The sequence below is a fragment of the Podarcis gaigeae genome, assembly GCF_964106915.1.
Source record: "Podarcis gaigeae genome assembly, chromosome: 1".
NCBI classification, from domain to species: Eukaryota; Metazoa; Chordata; class Lepidosauria; order Squamata; family Lacertidae; genus Podarcis; species Podarcis gaigeae.
In genome coordinates, this window is record NC_139678.1 from 41,512,700 (window position 1) to 41,529,037 (window position 16,338).

Consider the following 16,338-nt stretch of genomic DNA (forward strand, 5'->3'; position numbering starts at 1 on the left):
CTGAATCTCAAGGGACAATATAAAAAAATAGAGACAGTAATGTACGTTCACAGGAAGAACAATCCAAAAATTACAGCCAGACAGTACATAATGACTCTGTTTTGTGACACTTTAGTTCCTCTCACTACAAGCATTTCTGTAGATTACAGACATTTAGCTCCTAAAGGAAAGATAATTTTCTTGCACACCATCCCAACCCATGAGGAGTGTGAGATTCCAGGAGTTCAGGCGCTTACCCAGGTTTCATGTTTCCTTTGGAATAAAGGACAACATAGACTGTGGGGTCTTTATGATACATGGTTTATTTGCACATATATACAACCTGAGCCTGCGATGGAGGGGTTCACAGCATTAGCATCTCAAGAGAGTCCTGCTTCTTCCATAGCCACCGCCTTGGAATCTGTCTGGCACAGAGCCACTTCTTTTCTTACCAGAATGGCCCATACATACTTAGAGCGTCATCATCTCACCAGGGAGCTAGCTTGGCTATTTGAGGAAGTGAATCTGTGCCAGACAGATTCAAGGCTGTGGCTCCACCTCACCAAACATAGAGAAAGGCAGCCAGAGCCCCAATCTCTCTGCCTTGAATCTCCTCCAGCATCCTCTGACCTTCTCTGGGGAAGCTTCAGTATTTTCAGTGCTCAGAAGCCCATCCAGGTATTCAGCTCAGTCATGTGAGGGGTGGTGGTGGTTGTGCATCTCCAGTGTGTCCCTCTTGCCATCCTCTGCGTATTGGAGTTATCCCTCTTACACAGTGGGAATCATGTGATGCTGAGGTTTCAGCTAGGACTAGAGGCTGAGCAATGCTTACATGTGGCTGCTGACGCCCCTCCGCCTTGATATTTGAAAGTGACATTGCCACTTCCACAGGGGCCTAATAAAGAAGCATTTATTACAGTGCTGTGTCCAGCAGTAAAGTTTACACCCATAAAAGCAACTTTTCAAAACCTTGCAAAGCAAGATTGTACATTTAGATATAGTACAGTGGTACCTCGAGTTACAAATGCCTCAGGTTACAAACGCTACAGGTTACAAACTCCGCTAACCTGGAAGAGTTACCTCAAGTTGAGAACTTTGCCCCAGGACGAGAACGGAAATTGTGTGCCGGTGGTGCAGCGGCAGCAGCAGCAGCAGCAGCAGCGGGAGGCCCCATTAGCAAAAGCATACCTCTAGTTAAGAACAGTTTCAGGTTAAGAACGGACCTCCGGAACGAATGAAGTTCGTAACTAGAAGTACCACTGCAAATCATTTTTACAATATTCCATTTTCCAGTTCATATGAAATTATGACTTGTCACGGTCTCTTTCCTTTCATAGTGAGTTGTTTTAGCTATCAAGGTAAGCTTCCAGAGTTTGTCCACCTGTTCTTTTGTTGAAGATCAAATTAGTAATCTCTAAAACATTTTTACATTTATATCCAATGAGTTCAGTGTGGTGTATGTAGTTCTCCTCCTCGCCAATTAAATTCTTGCAACAACTCAAGAACAATCTCATTGATCCACCCAAAATGACCTCCTTGTGATGTCTGATTTTGATTGTAGGTTGGCAGATACACACCCAATGGACTGGACCATCATACTTTGAATATAAAAAAAAGAGAGCATGGATACTCAAAGTATTAACAGAACATCATCTTGGCTCATTCCACAATAATCTCCTGAAATCCTCAGCCGCTTCCTACTCTGACTTATGCTGAGGATATTAGTCTGATGCAAAATTGGCCTGAGATAATAAATACAAATGTAGCCTCCTATATTTGTGCATGGGGTATTAAGTCTTTTGCTCCATTCAGATAGATTTTGGTATTAATAAACAACAAATACAAGTACAACCACAGTGGTTGAGCAGTCAGCAGATTTCATTTAGTTCCAAAAAGGTCTGCTCAAGTGTCATTGTCAATTTATTACAGTAGCTTTGATTCTTCTCACTTCTGTACCAACTGGCACTCAGCAGAATGTGGATCTATTAAATATGATTGATGCTTGGTATCCTTGCTTGAAATTGGAAAGATACAACTTTTTCATTTCATTGTTTGATTAGCTTTGGCAATTTCCTCCAAAGGCTTGAGGCACATAAGATAGTCACATAGTCACGAAGTACGATTGTGTGACTCATGGTAGCAGAAATTATTGTAGCGTCTCGCAGGAGAAACACAGCTGCAGCGCATTTCAATCTGTTTAAATGGTTGAGAAACAGATTGGAAGCAGCAGTTCAGTTTTTAGCCGCTCCATTTCCCTGGTGTGTTGATGGAGTCATATTTACTTAATGATGTTAGTTATGAGTATTTCATCTGCTTTAATTCCAGTGGCTTTGATTCTCTGAACTGTCAACCTGGGGAAGCTATCAAGCTGACTGAGGCTGCATATTGATTTTACAGGGCAATACAAAATGAAAGATTCTGTACTTATTATTATTTTTATTTATCTGCTGTAGTTCAGTACCACATACTTAACTGTCAAAGGAGCAAAGAGTGGATGGTTGGCATTTATATTTCAATTGCTTGAGCTTCAGATACAAATCAGTGACACTCTGGAGACTACGCTTACCCTCTAGCACCCATCCTACAGCATTCTGTCCTACTGCTCCTGGATGTTCCTGACATAGACTTGTTTATCTGTGCCCTTAGGCTGGGGGAAGTTTTCCATCGGAGGCAGTCTAAAAATGCAATGGATTACACACGTGCAGGTTCTTCCTTCTAATTTTGATTTTGATTTGGCTCAATGTTCTGTGTGGTTTTCCTTATTTCTCAAAGGCCGATCAGTACCCTGTGATCATCTCAAGTTGCTGCACGGAGAGATTCGGTTAGGTTTCCTCTGCGGCTGTCTTTGTAGCAAATTCAGCATTGCTGAAAGCAGTTTCCTTAAAAAATTGTAAAGAATAGTGGTAATCAGACCTAACTTCTGCATATGAGCTGTTGACTGTCTGCCACACCAGACACTCACGTGGTGGCTTGGTAGAAGAACTTCTTGTACTAGTCTTGCATGGAGGAACATGTGAAAGGAGTATCTGAGAATACTTCTAGTTGTCTAATTTGCTTCATCTTGTTTTGTTTGGGGCCAGTCCAGATCAAGGTAACTATTCACAAGGTGGAAGATTCTGTATTTTATTGCTGGTTCTTTCTTTGCTCTACATGCTGCTTTTTAGGGCCATTTCAAACACTAAATTATGAAAGTAATGCCTCTTGATGGAGACTGGTTGCAGCACTAATGGGAGGTAAAGAAGCTTTGGTGTTTTTCCCCTGCCTTCATCTGGTGGGAGGTGGGAACGTCCATGTTAAGAGCATTACAACCATAAGGATGTTGAATTCTTAAAGAATAGAAACCTTTCCTAGTGAACACAACCCGAAAAAACACAACCTGAAGCGGCTATAACCTGAAAAAACACAACCTGAAGCGGCTAGAACCCGAGGTATGACTGTAGTAATAATAATAATTGTTGTTGTTGTAAAAGTCTGCATCATTGTGAGGCACTAAATAACATCTATTAGGCCTTCAACCAGAGTTCACTTCCCTCATCCCCATAAGGAGAATTGGATACAGTGGTACCTCACGTTAAGTACCTTAATTCGTTCTGGAGGTCCGTACTTAACCTGAAACTGTTCTTAACCTGAAGCACCACTTTAGCTAATGGGGCCTCCTGCTGCTGCCGCGCCGCCAGAACACGATTTCTGTTCTCATCCTGAAGCAAAGTTCTTAACCTGAAGAACTATTTCTGGGTTAGCAGAGTCTGTAACCTGAAGCGTATGTAACCTGAAGCGTATGTAACCCGAGGTACCACTGTACTATCATTACTTTTAGTGGGCCATTCGATCTGTGATTGTTCGCTCACACTTGCAACTCATTACTTTACACAATGTATAATTAACTTCTGGACTGTGCTGCAACAAGATGTGCTGATGACTCTTGGTTTAGTTGGTATTAAAGGAAGATCAGGCAAAATTCATGGAGGATAGCTCCATCTGTCAATTGCCATCAGCTACAATAGGTACGTGAAAGCTCCATGCTCAGAAGCAATGTATTTCTGAATGCCAATTAGGGGGGGGGGGACAAACAAGAATAGAAACCTTTCCTAGTGAACACAACCCGAAAAAACACAACCTGAAGTGGCTATAACCCGAGGTATGACTGTAGTAATAATAATAATTGTTGTTGTTGTTAAAGTCTGCATCATTGTGAGGCACTAAATAACATCTATTAGGCCTTCAACCAGAGTTCACTTCCCTCATCCCCATAAGGAGAATTGGATACAGTGGTACCTCAGGTTAAGTACCTTAATTCGTTCTGGAGGTCCGTACTTAACCTGAAACTGTTCTTAACCTGAAGCACCACTTTAGCTAATGGGGCCTCCTGCTGCTGCCGCGCCGCCAGAACACGATTTCTGTTCTCATCCTGAAGCAAAGTTCTTAACCTGAAGAACTATTTCTGGGTTAGCAGAGTCTGTAACTTGAAGCGTATGTAACCTGAAGCGTATGTAACCCGAGGTACCACTGGACTATCATTACTTTTAGTGGGCCATTCGATCTGTGATTGTTCGCTCACACTTGCAACTCATTATTTTACACAATGTATAATTAACTTCTGGACTGTGCTGCAACAAGATGTGCTGATGACTCTTGGTTTAGTTGGTATTAAAGGAAGATCAGGCAAAATTCATGGAGGATAGCTCCATCTGTCAATTGCCATCAGCTACAATAGGTACGTGAAAGCTCCATGCTCAGAAGCAATGTATTTCTGAATGCCAATTAAGGGGGGGGGGACAAACAACTAATGGGGTTCCTGTGTTCATGCCCCACATGTGGTCCTCCTGTATGCACCCAACTGGCCTCCATGGGCAACAGGATGGTGCCCTTGTCCTTATTCTGCAAGTCTTATGTTATTCTCTGTAAAACAGGTGCCTGTTGTAACTTTGCTGCGTTGGCAAGCTGGCAGTCAGCTATGCGTTACAAGAAAAAGAAAACAGAACTGGTAATAACAGATTTGGTGGTAAGGATTGCCCTTTTTTAAGGTTAAAGGAGGAACCAAATTTCAGTGTATATCAACCACATATATAATTATCATTCCAGCTGCAAATAAATATATCCCCATGGTGGTTAGAAAAGGGTGTCTCTTTGTTAGGGTCTCATTTCATCATATGAGACTACAGACAATAATAATGCTGGCATTTTTGCCATCAGCTGTCACATTTCCAGAAAACGATATAAATATGCAACTGTTTTCAAGGCAGTTACTTTGTGTGCACAGCTCACTGATTTCCAAATCCTTTGGTTGGTTTACTCATTTGAAGCCAACGCTTTTAGCTGAAATTCTTCCATCTCTCTGTCTCCCCAATTACAGACGTCAATACCAATTTGAATTCTTGAACACCCACAATGATAGAACTTCACCTTATTCCAAACAGTGTGTGACTGAAGACACAGTGTGTCACCTCCAAATGATGTACTTATTGAGCATTCATCCTGATTTCTTTGCAAAGAGTTTGCACAGAAATTATACAACCCACTGTTTTACAGAGCATTCATCATGATTGGTTTGTGTTAGGGTTGTACATTTGTTATACTAGTGCATTTTCCCGTCACCTCCCTTATTATATTGTACAACGAGTGTTTCAGTTCTCTTTAATTGGGCAAACCCGAATTTTCTGATATGCGATTGAATCCCTTCTGCAAAATAGGGGCAGTCTGAACATAACCTAGGACACAATGTTCCAGATGTCGTTCACATGTATTAAAAATGTTGAAAACCAAATTGAGAACCCGTGTGTAAGGGGCACTTAATGACCTCTGCATCAAATAATGAATTGCAAAGTTTAGTAAGGAGAGAACATAAGAATTAGTCTCATGAACACGATAATAGCAGGCCGCTATTATATGCTGGGAAGTGGTATTTCTAAACCAAACCAAAAGTAAGTAAATGGATGGGAAATTCTGGTAAGCAATTGTTGTGACAAAAGGGAAAAAAGGCAATGACAAGGTAATTTTACAGCAAGTTAGAATCCACTTATTGAATATTGTAGAAAGAAAAATTGCTCCCTCTTTCCTTTAAAAAACCAACAACTTGGGAGATACCAGGTATTTTAATGACATTTGTTATGTGGTATATGATGATGATAAGTGTCCTATAGGATAAAAAAATCCTTCCAGTAGCACGTTAGAGACCAACTAAGTTTGTTATTCAGATCTGAAGAAGTGTGCATACACACGAAAGCTCATACCAATAACAAACTTAGTTGGTCTCTAAGGTGCTACTGGAAGGAATTTTGTTTGTTTGTTTTGACCACGGCAGACCAACACGGCTACCTACCTGCAACTGTCCTATAGGATGTTAGCTAAAATAATTGGCAGACAGATTTTACCCAGATGCTCCTTTTTGCTCTATTTTCCATTTTGCTCATATGGTATGATTGTTGTTTTCTTTTTGTAAATGATGTTATAGGAATCTATCATCTATCTATCTATCTATCTATCTATCTATCTATCTATCTATCTATCTATCTATATCTATCTATCATCTATCTATCTATCATCTATCTATCTATCTATCTATCTATCTATCTATCTATCATCTATCATCTATCATCTATCTATCTAATCTATCTATCTATCTATCTATCATCATCTATCTATCATCTATCTATCATCTATCTATCTATCTATCATCTATCTATCTATCTATCATCTATCTATCTATCTATCATCTATCTATCTATCATCTATCTATCTATCTATCTATCTATCTATCTATCTATCTATCTATCTATCTATCTATATCTATCATCATCTATCTCTATCATCTATCTATCTATCATCTATCTATCTATCTATCTATCTATCTATCTATCTATCTATCTATCTATCATCTATCTATCTATCATCTATCTATCTATCTATCTATCTATCTATCTATCATCTATCTATCTATCTATCTATCTATCTATCTATCTATCTATCATCATCTATCTATCTGTTATCTATCTATCTATCTAATCTATCTATCTATCATCTATGAAGTAAAATTGCATGAATGCATGAGCTATTATGGGTCAAATACCACTGAGAACTTTTAGGTCATCTTCTCAAAGCATCTCAAATGCAGTGCCATTTATTGGGGGGTAGGGCACACAGTCAGAGCTCATCTACATACCATATTTTGTCTGGGGAAACTCAACCAGATAGTAGGGAAATAAATAAATAAATAAATAAATAAATAAATAAATAAATAAATAAAAATTTTAAATCAGTACTTTACCAACTACTGTCCTTCTTAATGCTGCAACACACAAATCATGCAAACTGGTATTACCACACCGCAAAACTAAGTTTTGAAGAATTTGTACAGTTTGACCTGTTCTTTCCTTGGGAGAACTGAAAGCCAAATGTTGCCAGTGGTCATGAAGCAATGCACCATTAGAACCACCGAGTATATAAGTTCATGCTGAGAGTAGGATGGCTGCCAAAAATTAAGCAGCTATATTATTGCTGCGTATTAAGCCAACTGCCCATTGGTTACCTGAATGAAAGAACTTTGTTTTCTCTCTCTCCTGTATTTTCCTTAAACTGGTATTGCAGCAAAAATGGGGGGAAATCCAAGTACAATATATCCTTGAGAGTGGACACTCAAAGGAGCACACTGTGCACCTTCATAAAACATACTGAAATAATTAGTTTTATTTATCAGAGAACAAATACATACCCCAAAGAAGTTGACTGCTGCAACGATTGCCAAGAACATCTGAACTTGGATTTTCCATACCTCAGGCCTACCTTAAACAAAAGCTACCAAACAAGGTTCAGCCAGAATTTTACAGAGCATGCAATACTATAAGACAAATAACAATAAAAAATAATCCAATTTTCAAAATAATAATTAATTGATGCACCATCAAGGACTGGTGGATTATTTTCTTTGTTTTTAAGGTATGCTCAAGCCTTCTAAAAGTAACATTAGATTTTAGCAATGTTTTGTTTTGGGGGGGCAGTATGAAAGCTGTATTAAAAATGCTTTGCTGGTGTGGATAGCATAATGCATAGCTGTCAACTTTTCCCTTTTCTTGCGAGGAATCCTATTCGGAATAAGGGAATTTTCCTTTAAAAAAGGGAAAAGTTGACAGCTATGATAATGGGGAAAATATGTGTTGAATGAAATAAGAAAATGATGTTTCTAGGTCCGTGAAAAAAATCTATTTATTTCTATCAGCTCTGTTTCATGTGGATTGTTTGAGTTTTAACCAACCTGAAAGGTTTGGACGCAGCAAACAGAAAAAGTAGTTCTTCCCCTGTGACCTATCTCATATCTTATCATGGCCTCTGTGAACAGCTAGGTAAATAAGCCTCTTTCAGGCTATTTCCTATGAACCTCTGATCCTTAATCACGCAAAAGAGAAAGAAAGCAGAGGAAAGGCATTTGTAAAATGCAAAGGAATACTCTGGAAAATGGTAAAACTTCACACTTGCATTGAAGCAAGAGCTGCTTTGAGCTTCATACTTGGATACACCCTTGCCATATGCTCTTTGTTTGGCAATAGGCAAGCCTACAAGGGAAGTTTCAAAAGCTTTGGCAAGGCTGGGCACTCTAGAGGCTTCTGAAAGCACAAATAACTTGAGGGTTGAGTGCATGGGTAGGCAAACTAAGGCCCAGTGGCCCAATTGCCTTCTAAATCCAGTCCGCGGATGGTCCGGCCCACAGCGTGTTTTTACATGAGTAGAATGTGTTCTTTTATTTAAAATGCATCTCTGGGTTATTTGTGGGGCATAGGAATTCGTTCACCCCCCCAATGTAGTCCCTCCCCCAAGGTCTGAGGGACAGTGGACCAGCCCCCTGCTGAAAAAGTTTGCTGACCCCTGGTTGAGTGTTTCAAAACAGATTCAGGCTGTTTTGTGTGGGTTGTTGGTGGCCAGTTTAATGCTAGTAAGAGGATGGGGTGGGGTGGGGGCTTCTAGCATTTCTGCATTTGTTACCTGCCTTGCAATGCAATCATTTGCAGATTTACACAGAAGTAAGCTCCTCTATGTTCTATGTTCTGTGTCTTTGGGATTGCAGCTTGAATGTGGTACCTCGGGTTAAGGACTTAATTTGTTCTGGAGGTCCGTTTTTAACCTGAAACTGTTCTTAACCTGAGGTACCACTTTCGCTAATGGGGGCCTCCTGCTGCCGCTGCCGCACAATTTCTGTTCCTGAAGCAAAGTTCTTAACCAGAGGTACTATTTCTGGGTTAGCTGAGTCTGTAACCCAAAGTGTCTGTAACCTGAAGCATCTGTAACCTGAGGCACCACTGTATCTGTATGCGCTAAACAAAAACCAGATTTGTCACTGACCTTGCTAGAGCTAGCATGACAGTGTATGCTACCTCAGGTGGGTTGTGGTCACTGCCCCTCCCCCGCTTTCCCCTCCTCACCCAGTCCTTGCTGCTGAGGCAGACTTTAGTTATATGGTGCACTGAGTGAGGACAAAACTTGGCACTCCTTAACTTTGAGTAGGTACGTGTATAAATATAGGTGGTGGTGGTTATTTTGCATGCCCTTGGATCTGCACCTTATGCAGGGAAACTTCCTGCACTGCTCTAAATCTGGCGCTGCTTCCACCACCACTTTCCCCCACCTTTTCCATTCCCTGCTGCCTCTCCCTCAGTCATCCTCCTTCCGGCTGTGCATCCCTGCTGTGTCATAGGCTCCATCTATGCGGGGATCTGGGGGCCCAGGGACCCCCAAATTTTCAATGAAGGGGCTGGGCCCAACAAAGTTCTATGCGGCAGCGCATGCATGCCATGGGGCGTGCCGACCCCAACCGCGCACATGTTCATGCCACGGTGATGTCGGCATGCCCCGGACGTGCAGCGTAAATTGATAATGCAGAGTTTTTAATTGAATCAAAGACTGCTAACCTGTCTTTGCTGCAGGTGGTGATGCTTTGGCAGTGATGCAGGCATTCTCTGTTTCCACCTTGACCACAACGTTTCCCTTTGAGGAAGGGCTCCTACCTTAAAGTGAGGAGTATTGGACCTGGAGACGTCTTTAGGACTACTGCTGACTGCATCGCTGCAGCAGTAGCAGTAGCAGTAGCAGCAGCAGCAGTAGCAGCAGCAGCAGGAGCAGCAGTGGTGTTCCATAGTAAGCACACAAGCAGTGGAGGCAACAGGTGACGGAGTGGCGGTTGGCTGACAGCCATGGTGTTGGCGGCAGTGGCAGGCAGACAAGACCATGGGAGCCTCATCCGCCACTCTGTGTCACATGCCTCACCTGACCTTGCAGCGGAGAAAAAGGGCACAATATTTTATTTAAGTGCTTCAATGCTGTATGTTTTTTTTGTATTGTGTCCAAATTTCTTCTGAAAGCCAGTGTCTTCGAGTATAAAAAGGCTATACTGAGCTACTTGGCCACATGGCAGTTTTGGAATAAATCCATTATGCTGGATGACTCATGACTCTAGCTTCTTTGGGGAGTGGGAGTCCTATTCAGTAAAAAAAAATAAAATAATACTCAATTTCATCTTATCCCAAGAGTAATAGTAAAAATGAAAGTTTTTACATGAACAAAATGGCCACTTTCAAACACTTGCTCTAAGAACTAATTACTTAAAAAAGAATCTTGTTTAGCTGACTGCAGATTGTCTCATTTTCCATTTTTAGAGATTTTTCTCCCCCTTAGATTTATGCTGGAAACAAACAATTATGCAAGGCTCCCTGCAGTATCTGCCTCATTGCCAGTGGAAGTCCAGCAACATATTATTTCAGCTTAACACTCCAACATACTTGCATAGGGTTCTCGCATGTGGACACCCTAATGTTGTTTCCCCACTGCCTTGTTGCATTTGCATATTGAACATGCAAGTTTGAAAAAGCTATTAAAAATGCCTTGACATCGGTCCTCTTCTAGATGCTTATTCTGGAGGCCTCTGGGGAACGCGGCTCAAATGACTGGCAGGCTAAGGAGAGAATGATGGATTACTCTTCAGCTGTCCACACAAAATATGACCTCCATTCAAATAGCCAACTTTGGTTTCTGTCACTGACATAACCCTCATCACACTTTTCTTCCAAGCTCTTAAAAATAATGGGAAAGATTATTCTAGTCTGATCCCATTAGGTAGATATTACACTTTTCATAACGTTCTGAGATCATTGATATGAGGTGTTTTGTTTCTTTATTTTTATATTTAAAAAATATCTCTCCCATAGAAAAAAAATGAGATGCAGTTCCAGGCCCTTGGTACTCTGAATGCTTTGGTTTGGCAAGTCTCACTGTGGTGCATTCCAATTGCTTTCTGTTTTCTTCTTGGCTGCATTGTTCTTGGAAAAGTATGAGTTTGACATTAGTAATACAACCAAAACAGAACTTTTCCATGTGGCTTTTACATTGTTGAGCCGGCGTGCTGTGGCTTTGAAAGCCCAATAAAAGAGGTTGCGTAACAGGGATTACAGATTAATCGGTGGCATGAAATACTGAGATTGAAGAGTATGATTATTATTTTTTATAGTGGTCATTTATGTTGTCAATGTGTCTGCCGCAGACTCCCAAGTATTATTTTTTCAATTTCACCTTGGGTCGTAATGTTCTTTGTGGGATCATTTAGGTAAATGGTTGCTGCAGGGTGCTGATGTAACTTTATTCAGTACTGCAGAATAAACTGACGTAGCAGGGGGGAAAATGTATAATCTGTTCATTGCACAGATGCATTGTGTTGGCATTTTGCCTAGTGACACACAATTTTAAACAAATCTGGCAATATGTGAAATGTAACAATATTTCAATATTGGTGAAATGCAACAATATGATATGCAGAATGGGGCATTCCTCCATGTGCCGCGCCCCTGAAATTGGTTTTGGAGAGGTCAAGAGAACCCCCAGAGCAGTGGGGAGGAGGAGAAAGAGAGGGGGAAAGTCTTCTGACTGGCAAGGTGATATGGTTTCTCTGTCAGAACGTTTGCAATCGTGCATCACTGAATTCCAGCTGTATATTTCAGGCACCCACTTAATGCTTGGACAGTAGGGGCAGGAGCCAGATGAGCCAGATGTCATCAGGGCAGGGCCAGAGTTGCAGCCCCTTAGCACCTTTCTATATGCTTTGCTCCCACACAAGGTAATATTTGAAGGGGTCCATACAGTGAATGGGAAAGGCAGGAGTCAAGCAATTGCCTTGGCAAATAAATATTGTTATAAGTTTGTGTGCGCCAGATTCTTCTAAATTCCTGGATTCAGTAAGCGTTAGAATTTAATCAAGGCTTGCAGTGTTTAGCTGAGTGCTAGACTGCTCTAATCTCTGGATCTAAGTGTTAAAAGCAAATTAAGCTTTTCCTCTAGTAAACTCTGGGTTATGGGGCAAATGCAATGAGCAAACCATCAAAGGAGCTTGCTGAGAGAAGGCAAAAGGATAGGGCCCCTCCCTTCTAGATATGACCTAATCTAAAGACACTGAATAACATCTTATCTTTTGAGAGTAAAATAATTATATATGCATGATGTATGATATATGGATGTAAGGTGTTCATTAAATTTTGCTACATCATTTTCAGCTGTTTAGCCCTTTTGTTCATCTGTATGTGGCTTTAAAGGAAATGAGGATCATAAATTGGAGGATACGCCCCACGCTGTCCTTTGGTAACATTTGGATTCCATCTGTTGGGTTCCATTAGCAGTATTCCATACCTGATAATTAGTCACAGAACATTTGTTCTTCTTGTGTTCTGCAAGAGAAAACTGAGAAGAGAGATCTGGGAGAAACAGTTTCAGGTTTAGTAGCTGAAGACACATTGAGCGGTTAAGCTTTTAGAATCTCCCCTGGATCATGAAGAGTTTTAAGCCTAGATGGCCAAGCAATTGAAGGCAGCTGAGATCGACTGTATTTGTTGTCTCCCCAGTCTTTGTTTACTGCCCTTGACCTTATTGGTGAAATAAACAGAAGGTAACAGTCATTCCTGGCTAGCAGACATGACTAGCTTTAAGCAGTCCCTCTGGCCCATTAACTTTCTCCTGTCCAAACCTCCACAAATTTAGATCAATATCAGCATAATACTTCATTTTGGGTCTTCTGTAAGTGAAGCAATTTTGGGGCTATATTTGACGGTCTGACATGTCAAAAATCTCCAAAGGAAACATCTACTGCCATGGACCATGTTGAAGCTAGTTCAGGCCTCTTTTTAAAGCTCAAGTTAACTCCTGAAATTTTGAGTCTTCCAAGCCAACCCTTTGAACCTTTTAAAGAGTTGCCTATTGCAAATATGTGTATATTATTATCTTCCACTGTCTTCATGGCAGGGATGGGGAATTTGTGGCCCTCCAGTCGTTGCTGGACTCCAGCTCCCATCAGCTGCAGCCAGCATGGCCAATAGTTACAGATGATGGGGGCTGTAGATCAACAATACCTGGAGGGTCACAAGAGAAGAAAACTGTGAATGGGCACCACTCTTCTTAAGCTGAGCACTCTGGATTCTAAAACGACATTTCATAATAATGTGAACTGCTCGGTTTGTCAAATGTCTTGTTTCTGAGGTCACTGACTTGAAACTTGACACCACTGATGAGATTAGCCTGTCATGCAGGGCGCTGAGCACCAAATGTCTGGGTTTTGCTTCCACTGGCAGTGGCTCCAGAGACAGGAGAAAAAAAACAGCTCATAAATTTTTCTGAAATCTAACATTTCTCAAAGCTCAGAGCAGCTTTTTGGCTACTTTTTCAAGCAACCTTGTTTAAGGACTTTTGCAGGGTATGAGGGTAAATAGGTAGCAAAAATAACATGAAATATTCAGTGGAATCAAGGTTAAATTGTCTGTCAGGCAGCGTCCTCTGTCAGCAGCATATATTCACAACTAGTACTTTGACAACAATATGCATTCACAATTAACTTTATAAAAAAACTTGAGAACCATGATGAAGTTCAACTTCAAGTCATCTGTCAGGCAGACCATGAATTGCTGTGTTTTCATTCAGAGCTCCCCCCCCCCCTTTTTTAAATTCACTTTGGAAACTACTATTAACAAAGCCTAACTATTGCTGTGTATGGTAAGGTGTTTGTTTTTTTACCAAGTTATGCAGTTAAGAATAGAGGGCCCTCTTCAGCTAACATTTATTTGGAGTAAACCTATTGAAATTTATGGGCTAAAGTTAGCCATGACCATTAATTTCAGTGGGGCTACTCTTGAGTAAAAGTTAGCTGACTACAACTCAGAGATTGCTGGGTTGGCAAGAGGAGGAGCAGATTACTGTCCCAATATTGCCCATTTCAGTCAAAAAAATACTGGGATGATTTGTACTGCTGCTGGATGTAGAATTCTACTGTAGTGTTTTATTCGAAAAGGTAAGACTAGCATCTCTAGAGGCCTTTATCTTGCACCAAAACATTGTAAAATGAATATGTAGAGGAGGGTGCAGGATTGTACACATTGACTCTGCCCCGAACGCCATACAATCAACTCAAAGGTTGGAAGAGAACAGACATGCATACAACTTGTAGTCAAAATGGTGCCTTTCAGATGTTGTTGGACTACAGATCCCAACACCCTAGACCATTGGCCATGTCGGCTAAGGCTGATAGAGTTGGAAGGGACCCTGTTCCAAGCTCCTGCAATGGAGGAATATGCAGCTGTCGCTTACAAGGGATCAAACCTGCAACCTTGGCATTATCAGCACCACACTCGAACCAACTGAGCTATCCAAGGGGAAATAAATGCAAGGTGGAGTCTGGCATTGTGAGCTACGTATGCCTGATGCTTAGGATCTGTAGGCAGACTTTGGAACTCTGCAAATGCAGTCTTTCTGGCAGCCTATGAACAGGGTGGCAGGGGGTGGGGGGTGGGCTAACAATCCCAGGGCCCTGTAAGGCTGATGATCTCCTGATGCAGATGAAGAAACCATTTCACTCAGCGAAATCTTTCCAACAGATTGGGACTATGGAATAAGGCATAAAGAGCTTAGACATTTGATAAAACCAAGAACGACTTAGGAGTGTGTGGCAGCCATGGCAGAAACTGCGCATTGATTGCTTGTACCAAACGTATGCCAAGGCCTGGGGGGGGGGGGAGGAATGCAACTATGCATATATTTAGTTGCACCCCCATATTGTTTGCGTCAGGTGAGTGTATATTTACATTGCCCTGTCTGTCAATGGGGCAGTGTCAGGTGACCCATTTTTCATTTGCAGTGCAGTCTGAGTTCAAGCTATGCTGCAAAGGAAGATTCAGGTCAATCTATGTGGGGCTATAAGTCACCACTGAACCATGAATAGGCCTTTGAGCCTTGCATTTAACAGGGGTCTACCACACTACAGAATTCCTCATCGTGAACTCTGTAGCACAGACAGTCCCAACCATTCTAGGATTATTCCATAGGATTATTCCATAGTGTAGACCAGCACTTGCACTAATTCAACATAGTGATCATATCACCACCTAATGGTCTTTTCTGCATAGCCAACTCCTTAATGTACCGTAATTAGTACCTGAATGTGTTGAATTGTGTCTGGGGAGAAAACAGGGGTTGACATGAATGGACATGGGAATTTCACCCATTCTCCTCACTTATTCACTAATATTTAAATCTGAAGAAGCATTGCAAAGTTTGGCTGGGAACAGAGCAGTCTGAAGAAGGTTTTGTGGATTCACAGCTTAAGTGAGGACAGACTAAGACGGGAATCCTATACATACCAGTACATGTCCGGGAGTAAGTCCCATTCAAATCAATGGGGATTACCTCTGAGTAGGCATGTAGAGGATTGCATTAGAAAACAGGAAAACCCTTAATAGTTCACTTAAAGCTTCAACTAAAACTTCATTCTAGCTGAACAGAAGGCAACTGATCCCTCTGTCAGTTGTGATTATGTATGGATAGTTGCAGGCTAGACTACCCTTGGTTAAGCTGATTATTTGGTAATAAAGATGATTAGTTGATAATTCTTCAGTGGGCTGGTTAGGGGCTGGTGTGAAATAATGTTGCACGATGGTTGGATATTCTCCCTTTACTGTTTTTATAAAAGTGGCATCCTACAGCTCAGGGGAGGGACATAAAAGAAGTTAGGAAGCAGTTTGCAGTTTCAACTGGGAAATAGAGAGATGTGAGTTGGCTGGATATAAAATGTCTTAGCATTTAGGGGTTCTCTTTGGAAACCTGGTGCAGGAACAATAAAGCGTGTTCTCACTAAAAGGAGAGCACGGGTTGCGGATGGGGCTATACAAGGCACCCCATGATTGCTAGGCAAGTTAAAGCCAGGGCTTGTTTAGATGGGAGGATCTGGTTATCTGGGGAAAGTTGATGTTGCAAACTTAGGGGTGGGGTCAGTGGCTATTTAAGCAAGGTCCACAGCTTTCTCTTTCTCTTTTGCTGTGGACATCGGATCTCATCGGATCTCTGAGTGAC

At 41.3% G+C, this 16,338-nt stretch overlaps 1 long non-coding RNA gene across 1 annotated transcript; it reads right to left on the bottom strand.

Annotated features, from left to right (window-relative positions):
• Positions 1–2,727: 2,727 nt before the first annotated feature.
• On the bottom strand, positions 2,728–10,021 carry LOC310846371. Its single transcript, XR_014565264.1, has 3 exons — positions 9,876–10,021; positions 7,688–7,770; positions 2,728–2,858 (listed from the first exon to the last, which is right to left on the bottom strand). It is a non-coding gene; the product is annotated as an uncharacterized lncRNA (long non-coding RNA).
• Positions 10,022–16,338: the final 6,317 nt, after the last annotated feature.